Source organism: Carassius gibelio, chromosome A22, assembly GCF_023724105.1.
Source record: "Carassius gibelio isolate Cgi1373 ecotype wild population from Czech Republic chromosome A22, carGib1.2-hapl.c, whole genome shotgun sequence".
Lineage (NCBI taxonomy): Eukaryota > Metazoa > Chordata > Actinopteri > Cypriniformes > Cyprinidae > Carassius > Carassius gibelio.
This window is the reverse complement of record NC_068392.1, coordinates 21,062,588-21,074,264: the sequence shown is the minus strand read 5'-3', so window position 1 is coordinate 21,074,264 and position 11,677 is coordinate 21,062,588. Positions and strand designations below refer to the sequence as shown.

At 35.6% G+C, this 11,677-nt stretch overlaps 1 long non-coding RNA gene across 2 annotated transcripts; it reads left to right on the top strand.

Annotated features, from left to right (window-relative positions):
• Positions 1–352: 352 nt before the first annotated feature.
• On the top strand, positions 353–3,271 carry LOC127943338 (uncharacterized). Of its 2 annotated transcripts, none has more exons than XR_008149625.1 (6): positions 353–787; positions 947–1,684; positions 1,822–1,962; positions 2,114–2,181; positions 2,270–2,403; positions 2,919–3,271. It is a non-coding gene; the product is annotated as an uncharacterized LOC127943338 (long non-coding RNA). The 2 variants fall into 2 exon arrangements; XR_008149624.1 differs by having other exon boundaries at positions 353–820.
• Positions 3,272–11,677: the final 8,406 nt, after the last annotated feature.

Genomic DNA, 11,677 nt, shown 5'->3' with positions numbered 1-11,677 from the left:
GTGGTAACTAGGATTTACACAAGCTCCAGTCTGGATCCAGAACACCTGACAAGAGATGATGCTGACCCTCAGAGGACCCCAGATGATGCTAACCTTGAATCAACAAACAGAACTAACAATTATTGCTAAATGTGTGACTGAATCATATAATAACTTAATAATATTGATAGTTCATCGTCTAGCTGACTACGTCTTGTATTATTATTATTATTTTTTCTAAAATCCTGTCAAATGTGCACAAACTACTAGCTACTACTAAATATTGTAGAAACATAATTTTCTGTAAAGTTGCTTTGTAACGATTTATTTTGTAAAAAGCGCTATACAAATAAACTTGAATTGAATTGAATTGAATAAGTTTTATTAATGCATAATGAGCATTTTGAATCAGTCTTTTCAATCAGGGCTTCAGGAACCTTGCCTTTTTAACAAACGATTGAGTGTATGTTAAACATCTGGCTAGCTCCTACAAACAATGACTCAAAGGATTATGCAATAAAAATGACTGATATAATGTTGACCGCTGTGAAAGTCTTCATGTTCTGACATAGTCCACGAACACTGAATAATTCCTGTTTTGTTTTTTGTTTTTCTTCGTTTGTGCAGTTCTCAGGCTATCTAGATGTGCATGGGGACTAGACAGCTGACTATCTTTACACCCTCATGTTTACAGTGTCTGATGAGAACCTCAGCTGGTACCTGGATGAAAACATCAGGACCTACTGCACAACTCCTGCCAAAGTCAACAAGGATGATGAAGGCTTCCAGGAAAGCAATAAAATGCACTGTGAGTTCAGTGATAATGTGAACAGGCCATCAGGTGAAACCCTGTTCTAGGCATACCTATGAACTATCTAGAATAATAGTATACTGTAGAGTATGTTATATACACTGTCTACAGTTATATATATATTCGGTAAAACTTCCTTTCTGAACTTTGCTGTAGCTATCAACGGGTATGTCTAGACCTCAGTGTGTGCATGGGCATTAAGATCCATTGGCACTGGTTTGGAATTGGGAACGAGGTGGACCTCCACTCAGCCTTCTTCCATGGATAGATCCTGACAGACAAGCAGCACTATGTTGACACCATCAGTCTATTCTTGGCTAGTTTTGTTAACGTAGAGATGGGGGCAAATAATCCCAGCCAGTGGCTCCTCAGCTGCCAGGTCAATGATCAATGATCATCAGGTACAGAAAGACCAGATCTGAGAATATGGATGCAAAAATTCTGCATTGTTACAATGGCTGTGTTGCATTTAATTAAATTTCTCCCCACTTTTAGCTGGCATGCATGCCATTTTTGAGATTAAGAAGTGTTTACCAAAAGTGCATAAAACCAGATCATTTGGAGAAGTGAGACTATTAAATTGCCACTGAGGAAATAATTTGTGATTATTGGCCAACAGGGATAAACCAGTATTCAGGAAAGAAACTTGCTGATGACAGGTCAAAATAATATTGACTGAGAGACATACTGAAATCAAAGCGAATGTCCTTTTTTTCCCTTACAATTTGATCTCATATCTCTGAACATACTCTGTGTATCTTACACTTTCTTTGAAAACCTCAATGTTCGCATCGGGGGCAAATACAAGAAGGTCCAATATGTGGAATATACTTGATGACACATTCTCCAAATCCAAAGAGAGGACCCCAGAGGAGCAGCAGCTGGGAATTCTGGGTAATAAAACTACAGTTTCTATGGATGCACAAAAGTTTACGACAGAACTAACATTGCATTTAACTCTTGCATTTAAATCTTCCTTTAACTATAATATTACAAAGTGCTTTCTCTTCACATCTTTGGGATGTTTTTAGGTCCAATCATCAGAGCAGAGGAATAGGACACAATTAAAGTAACATTTAGAAATAAAGCAAGCAGGTCCTACAGTATCCAACCTCACAGAGTGCAATATAATATAGAAATGGATGGAACTCTCTACCTAAACATCCTGGAAGGTAAAGAATAAACTTATTTGAATAAATGTATAGAAATTCATGACAGACTTTAGCTAAACATCATTCTAGAAAAATGTGTCTCTTAGAAAAATCTTCTTGCAACTGTGTTTGATGAGAACCTGAGCTGGTATTTCGATGACAAAATCAACAGATCCGCAAAACAGCCTAAATCTGTAATTAAAGAACATGAAGACTTTTAAGAGTACAATAAACTGCACTGTAAGTGCTATAGTAAGAGAAAGCATTATTTATTATTATTGCATTTCTGCAGCACACAAACCATATTTTTTGCTTTTTTTATTCACAGACTAGGATCAGAGGTTGACATGCATGGAATTTACTTTGAGGGCAACAGGTTCCTCTACAAAGACACCAGGAGAGACACCATTAACGTGTTCCCTCATATCTCTCACACTGTCATCTTGGAGCCTGATAGCATGGGTACAGTCCCATCCATTCTCTCTTCGATCTCTTTGTGTCAAAGAACACTTTGACACAGTGAAAGTTATTTTAATACCATACACGCTCTTAAATGTGTGATGTTTTTTGTCAACTTAAAAAACAGTGTTGTCGAATTATTGTCTTGATCAGTCAGCACATTCAACCAGTGTTATTCCAAATCTGTTTATATTTCTTCAGTGGAACACCAAAGAAGTTATGTTGAAATGTGTTTTGAGATATTTTTGTCCAAAAAGTGGGGTCACAATGTTGTTTTGGATGAAACTTACTTTTATTTTTATAGACAAAAACAGTTTAAACATTCTTCAAAATGTCTTCTGTTGTGTTCCACAGAGGAAATAAAGTACAGATTCGGAACCTCACTAAACATTGTTAGATTTATGCTTAAAACAACAAAGTCAGCTTAATTTAAACAATCACATAAATACGCATTTGAGATTGGCATCAAAGTTGTAGACATATTGTGCTTTTCTGATGATGTAACATGGCGTCTGCAGGGTAGTTTGAGGTGGGATGTAAAACCACAGATCATTATCATGGAGGAATGAGAGCCAACTACACCATGGAGAAGAGTGGCTTCTGGAACCATCAGTCTGAGAAAATCCTCAACCAGAAGAAGTATTACATTGCTGCGGTTGAGATGGACTTGGACTATCATCCACCCACACATGGGAGGAACAAATGCACCATAGTCTGAAAGACAGGTAGTCCAAGTCCTTCACCAGAACTCATGCATCCCATTTTCAAAAATAGAAGAAGAACACCAGTGGTGTTCATTGACCTGTTTATGTGCCAAGCATCAACAGGCAGATGTGAATGAGATCTGAGATTTATGGGTATTGAGCTACAGTTGAACCACTGAATCCACCACTGATGTCACATCGACTATTTTAACAATGTTAACAGTGTGTCAATAATGAAAATGACTGGTAAAGGCAGTTCATCACTGAATTCAGTGATGTCATCTCTGTTCAGTTTAAATAGTGACTGTGCATTTATTTGCAAATCAAGTCAATGATATCACTGTAGATGAAGTGACCCCAACTAAGCAAGCCAGAGGCGACAGCGGCAAGGAATCGAAACTCCATCGGTGACAGAATGGAGAAAAAAACCTTGGGAGAAACCAGGCTCAGTTGGGGGCCAGTTCTCCTCTGACCAGACGAAACCAGTAGTTCAATTCCAGGCTGCAGCAAAGTCAGATTGTGCAGAAGAATCATCTGTTTCCTGTGGTCTTGTCCTGGTGGTCCTCTGAGACAAGATCTTTACAGGGGATCTGTATCTGGGTCTCTAGTTGTCCTGGTCTCCGCTGTCTTTCAGGACCGTAGAGGTCCTTTCTAGGTGCTGATCAACCATCATGTCTGGATACGTACTGGATCCGGGTGACTGCAGTGACCCTCTGATCTGGATACAGACTGGATATGGTGGCTCCGGTGACCTTGGAATAAGAGAGAAACAGACTAATATTAGCGTAGATGCCATTCTTCTAATGATGTAGCAAGTACATAGGGTGTTATGGGAAGTGTTCCCGGTTCCTGTTTACCTAATTAATGCAGCCTAAAAATCCTTTAATGGATTTGGATATTAAAAACATATTAGTATTTTATGTGTAAGCCAGGTTAAAGAGATGGGTCTTTAATCTAGATTTAAACTGCAAGAGTGTGTCTGCCTCCCGAACAATGTTAGGTAGGTTATTCCAGAGTTTAGGCGCCAAATAGGAAAAGGATCTGCTGCCCGCAGTTGATTTTGATATTCTAGGTATTAACAAATTGCCTGAGTTTTGAGAATGTAGCGGACGTAGAGGAGTATAATGTAAAAGGAGCTCACTCAAATACTGAGGTGCTAAACCGTTCAAGGCTTTATAAGTAATAAGTAATATTTTAAAATCTATATGATGTTTGATAGGGAGCCAGTGCAGCGATGACAGGACTAGGCTAATATGGTCATACTTCCTGGTTCTAGTAAGAACTCTTGCGGCTGCATTTTGGACTAGCTGTAGTTTGTTTACTAAGCGTGCAGAACAACCACCCAATAAAGCATTACAATAGTCTAACCTTGAGGTCATGAATGCATGGATTAACATTTCTGCATTTACAATTGAGAGCATAGGCCGTAATTTATATATATTTTTGAGATGGAAAAATGCAATTTTACAAATGCTAGAAATGTGGCTTTCTAAGGAAAGATTGCGATCTAATAGCACACCTAGGTTCCTAACTGATGATGAAGAATTGAAGACAAGGTTATTCTTCTAGGTTATTGTTCTAGTTTATTACATGCAGAGTTTTTAGGTCTTATAATTAACACCTCTGTTTTTTTTTTTCAGAATTTAGCAGTAAGAAATTACTCCTCATCCAGTTTTTTATATCGACTATGCATTACATTAGTTTTTACAAATTGGTGTGTTTCACCAGGCTGCGAGGAAATATAGAGCTGAGTATCATCAGCATAACAGTGAAAGCTAACACCATGTTTCCTGATGATATCTCTCAAGGGTAACATATAAAGCGTGAAGAGTAGCGGCCCTAGTACTGAGCCTTGTGGTACTCCATACTGCACTTGTGATCGATATGATACATCTTCATTCACTGCTACGAACTGATGGCGGTCATATAAGTACGATTTAAACCATGCACTTCCATTAATGCCAACAAAGTGTTCAAATCTATGCAAAAGAATGTTGTGGTCAATTGTGTCAAACGCAGCACTAAGATCCAATAAAACTAATAGTGAGATACATCCTATATTTACATATATTTACATATATTTGTCTGTTTCTCTCTTGTTCCGAGGTCACCGTGGCCACCAGATCCAGTCTGTATCCAGACCAGAGGGTCACTGCAGTCACCCGGATCCAGTACGTATCCAGACCAGATGGTGGATCGGCACCTAGTCAGTGCTTTGACGCAATGTATTTTGTTTAAAGCACTATATAAATAAAGGTGATTGATTGATTGATCCACGATCAGAAGATAAGAGCAGGTAATTTGTAACTCTAAGGAGAGCAGTCTCAGTACTATGATACGGTCTAAATCCTGACTGGAAATCCTCACATATACCATTTTTCTCTAAAAAGGAATATAATTTTGAGGATACCACCTTTTCTAGTATCTTGGACAGAAAAGGGAGATTCGAGATTGGTCTATAATTAACTAGTTCTTTGGGGTCAAGTTGTGTTTTTTTGATGAGAGGCTTAATAACAGCCAGTTTGAAGGTTTTGGGGACATATCTTATTGACAATGAGGAATTAATAATAGTCAGAAGAGAAACTATGACTTCTGGAAGCACCTCTTTTAGGAGCTTAGATGGTCTAACATACATGTTGTTGGTTTAGATGATTTAACAAGTTTATACAATTCTTCCTCTCCTATAGTAGAGAATGACTGGAACTGTTCCTCAGGGGGTCTATAGTGCACCGTCTGATGTGATACTGTAGCTGACGGCTGAATGGCTAAAATTTTATCTCTAATAGTATCCATTTTTAGAAGTAAAGTAGTTCATAAAGTCATTACTGCTGTGGTGTTGGGAAATGTCAACACTTGTTGAGGCTTTATTTTTCGTTAATTTAGCCACTTTATTGAATAAATTCCTGGGGTTATGTTTGTTTTCTTCTAAAAGAGAAGAAAAGTAATTGGATTTAGGAGTATGCTTTTCTGTAGGATAGGTTACTTTCCCGCCAAGCAATACGAAATACCTCTAGTTTTGTTTTCCTCCAGCTGCGCTCCATTTTTCAGGCTGCTCTCTTTATTTTGTGTGTTTTTACAGTGTCAGTACAGAAAGTGCAAGTTCTAAATCATATTTATTCTGATTATTCAGTCCAGGCAACGAGTTCCTAAGAAAAGAAGGCAAATTCATTGGTTCAAAATATAAGAAGTTCTGTACAGAGAATACACTGATGAAACCTTCACCAAACCAAGGAAAGGTCTGCTGATATGGAACAATGAGGGTACATATTTATAGAATATGCTGTACATTGAAGGTTGACTCATAATTTGATGTAAATGTTTGTAAACCTTCAAAATATGCTCATCTCAGGACCCATGATCCATAGTAAAGTGGGAGAAAAAGTGAAGATTGTGTTTAAGAACATGGCTAAGAGGCCATACTCCATATACGCCCATGGATTCAAAACATGCAGTCCTCAGGTGGCCCTGACACATCCATGTTAATTTTCTAAATAAACACTTGTAGTTCTTTGAATTATTGTTTGCAAAAGAGCAGAACAACTTCTCTGCCTTGCTTAAAAATACTGCTAAAGTTGACATTACCTGAAAAGTTATTTTACTTCAACTTGACAAATTTGATTAGATGGTGAAAAGTGGCCTCTTAATAGATTATATAAGTAGTTTCAGAAGATCAGAAAAGAATACATTAAATAGGGTTGATTTAGTAAGAAAATAGTAAAAGGAAGGAAATATAATATACATGGAAAAAATATTTACAAAATGAGCTGCACACAAGACTCTGTTTTTGAATATCATTTAATAATAATAATAATAAAACTAAAAAGGACACTTTATAATGTTCCCTCAGAGAAATAAGATTAAATGAGATGACAGCTGCATTATGGGTAATGTGCACACAAATATACAAAAACAGTAGAAGCCTTACAATAATAAATATAGCTGCAAGCAGCGATGTCGGGCTCAAGCCACCAATGCCATCGCCACCCCGGTGGCATCAGGTAAACTGTGCCCAGCGGGCACATGCATTCACAATATCCCTCTGGCAGTGAGGTTTTAAAGGATATGGCAGTTAAAGGGTTAATCCGAATCATCTAGACTTTAAAATCACATTCACAGAACAATATATATGTATAACTTTAGTAACACTTTACAATAAGATTCCATTCATAAACATTATGTTAACATGAACAATATTTATATAGCATTCATTCACGTCAGTTAATATTCCAAACTTAAACATTAAAACATTGTTTTATTGTGATTTTTTTCCAAGCACATTTTACCAATTCCTAACCATATCAATCTTAATAACTACCATTATTTTTTTATTTAATCATTTATGAGTGCTATACAATAGTCCAGGAAAGCTGGAAGAGAAAAACAGGTCAAGAAGAACTGACAAAAAGAATTGCAAAATAATTAGGAAATAATGTGAAGATTAATTTTTAGTCAATTCTGCAAGACAGACTTTCAGGAAAGGAGGTGGAATAAAAATGAGCTCCTAAATCTTAATCCCAGATTCTGGAAGATATACTCCTCAAACCATCGGACAAGAGGAGGTGGTGCTGGTCCTTCACGAGTCACTCTAATCTGTTCATAAAGCCTATATATAAAGTCTTAATATATAGTATTTCACAATACTTCATGGTATTCTAATTAAATCATTTTTTGGAATCTTAGATCTCTCAGAGCCTGACACCGAGTAATTCTGGAGACTCCAGGAAAGTGGCAGTTCTGTAAAATGTTGGCGCTGGAGACTAAATGCTCCCTGATAGTTTCACACCTAATTCACTTAACACACACACACACACACACACACACACACACATTACCCACAGTGACAGTGGGACTGAGTGACATCAGATGTATGATAGTTTTTTAATTTTCTATCATCCATATAGTGTTGTATAGTCATGAAACTATTGTCATGAGACCAGTCATTCTGAGGAAATATGCCTCAGAATGACTTGTCTTTTATGTGTACATTTTTTTTTAAGTGTTTAGAAGCTGCACTTTAAAAAAATAAAAATACATTTACTGGTTCCTTTTTTACTATTATTTAAAAAAATCACCACGACAAAACCCTTCAAGCTATCCAAAATTCATTCACACCTATTCTGTAAAATTAATTCTTTAAACAGTGGTAAAAGAGGATGTGGGGCTGAACCTTCAAGAGTCACTCAAAACTTATCTGTCCATAAAGCCTAAAAAGAATTATTCTTAATATACAGTTCACAATACTTCAGCTTGTTATTCTAATTAAGTGAGGGTCATTTTATCAGTAAAATACATAAAATACATATTATTTTATTTGAAAGATTTCTATAAATTATTTAAATCATACTCGTTTCTCCAATAATTATTTAAAAGTAATCCTATAGCTCCATCTGGTGGTCATTATTGGAACTAAGAATTGCAAGCTTGATTTATAAGTTATGATAGTTTTAATTTTATGCTGGCTCTTGAAAATGATAAAGCTATGAAACTTACTGTGCTTCCTTCAAATGATGACTTCTACGTATATAAAAAATTATGAAGAGTTGGAATGAAAAATTTTAAAGATATAGTAAAATAACGATTGTATTTTTTTATGTTACTTTAATAAATCGCTATGGCCACACCATTTAAGCTATCCTAAACCCATTCACAATTTAACATCTTCAGTATATTAGCTTCATGTTAAAAAAGTTTGCTGTGAACTTGTGTCTTCTTGGAGGAGTATGAATTCATTTACAGGCTGATTTTATCATAAATCCACAATAAAATTTCTGAGTTCTGTATCAATCTGTGTTGTTGTTTGTTTTTGTTTTTTTTATTAATTTTCATAGGAAGATAACTGACCCTTTACTCTCCTTTTTAATAAATGTGCTTATAACCCAAGAACAAGCTTTTTATAGCTGTATTTATAAACTGCTTACTACTGACTATTAATATTGGGACAAGGCTTTATAAAGCATGAACTGAATATTTACTGTTTGAGTTTGAAATTATTATTTGCAGCACAAATAAGGTTTTTTAGGATTTTTAAAAATCCCTAAAACTGTCAGAAAAGGATAAGGCCTATAAGATTTTATGTGAGTGGCTAAATTTATTTGTTTTTATAACTATAATGCATAAACTATGAAATTATACAAAATGTATAAAAATGTACAACAGTTATTCTTTTCCAATGTTTTTTATATATTTATTTATTTAAATTTTTTTTATTTTATTTACATTTCAAAAAATTTGCCTACTGCAATCATTCTAAACAGCTTGAATAAAACCTGTTAATATTTATTATAGACCACTGTAACTGTGTATAATCTAACAAACAAGTTTATTATGAAAATAAAAGTGTACACCAGATAAATTGGACGATAAAGAAATTGCTAACAATAGTATAATAGAGCATGTTTTAGGTTTTTAGGCGTTTAGATGCAGAAATGGACAAATCAAATGTAAAATAAAATGTAATTGATTTAATTAAATATAGATTAATTCTTGTTAGAGCAAAATAATAAATAAATAAATAAATAAATACGTACACACATTAAAAAAAGCAGCCAAGATGAATGAGTTTCATTTTTTATATGGATCAAAATTGAAGACAGAAGCAGCTGGTATATGCGGTCACTTAATATTAAAATCCAGTAGATCCATTTCAGATTTATTTCTCAACAGTTTATGTTCACGTGGCTGTTTTCGTTTATAGTCGCCAAGCTATTATGTGTTTTGAAATAATCTTGTCCGTGATGTGTTCGTTCTTACGACGAAAGGCAGAATCCTGCAGCTCGAGAGATATATGTTATTCTGCCAGTCGCGCTTTCAAATAGTCTTGCACACTTAAACGGGTCACAAACACCTGCATTTAGCTCTTGTAGTGTTACAATGGGTTTATTGTGTGCATTTGTGGTAATATTTTATTTAAAAAAGCTCTTAAACAAGAATAAATTCGTTTGTTTTGAGCTCGACACTGTACGCGCTGATCGGAGGCGGTGATTTCAGATAGGCAGCCGCAAATAATTCATTTTCACACAAACAGTTAAAAAACATCTGAATTTAGCTCTTGGTGTGTTCTAATTGGTTGATTGTGTGATATCGCTGTAATAATTTATTTTTAAAAGCTTTAAAACGGGAATAAATTCGTTTTTTCTGAGCTCTTTACTCCAGACGCTCGTGATCACAGCGGTGATTCATCTCTCCTATTTCTCACGTATCTCTGGCCAGAAATAATTTATCCATGAGCCCTGAACCGGTAATAATCAGATATGTTGGTTTAGCTTGTCAGTGTGAATTAAATCTAAGTATTTATTTGTATTTTTAACCGATTTAAAAGTGAAAGTAAAAGTCCGGGAATTGAACCTGTAGGGGCGCTATTTCTCTCAGACAATGGAAGTCTGAAGCACATATACTCAAACAGAGGGACAGAGTGAGATGAGATGTCTGACAGTTTTTTAATTTTCTGTTATCCATACAGTGTTGTAAAGTCGTGAAACTATCCATATTTACTCAGAATGACTTTTTTTCTGTACGAAAAAAGGTTTTGAAGTGTTTGGAATTTAAAAATGCAGGAAAATTAACAATTCCATTTTTACTGTCATTTAAAAAAATCACCACGACAAAACCGTTTAAGCTATCCAAAATCCATTGGCAATTTAAGTTGTTTAAAATGTTTTGGCATCATGTAGACAAAGTTTGGTGTGTATAGTGTTACTCTCCTCTGAGCAGTATGCATTAATTCACAGCTAAATGTAAAAAAAAATCCACATTCAAATCAAAATAGCTGACTTCCTGTTGATCGTAGCTGATGACTGTGAATTAGAAAGTTGTCCGTCTTGATAAGAAAAATTTTTGTACCGAGTTTGGTGTCTGTAGCTAAAACTAACCCCCCCACTTTTGACAAAAGGTGGCGCTATAGAGTGCCTCTTCCACGCCCTCTTATGAACTTTTGCCAGTGTCTAGTTATCATAAATACTGATATGTGTTCTGAGTTTGATGAAATTCTAAGCATGTTATATGCCTCAAAATCACCTGAGAAGTATTCCAGTTTAACATGTTGCCACGGCAACAATATTTTTAGATATCAATATCCCCCCAGCAGATTTATATCGGCTGTGTTTTAACATTATTCTGATGAAGTTTGAAGCAAATCGAGTAAAAATAAGATGCTGAATTCAAATCATTTTGAAAATGACACACTTCCTGCTGCCAGTTGGTGGCGCTATAACTTTGACTCCTAATAGTCACATATATGCGATCGACATCATACAACGAATAATCTGATGCAGTTTGATTAAAATCAGGAAATGTATGTGGATGGTATTAGACACTTCCTGTTTCTCATTTCTCGCCATAATTTCAACACCTCGCCACGAGCAAACCGTTCGAGATATCAAAAATCCCCTGGCAATTTTTCATCCCCAATGTCTTGAGATCATGTTGACCGAATTTGGTGGCAATCGGCAAAAAAACCTATGACAAGTATTTCAAATTCCAGAGCATGCGCTTTTTACATAACTCTAAATAGCTGACTTCCTGTTGGGCGGAGCCGAATGACATGCAGTACGAAAGTTGTTCAGCACGATGAGATC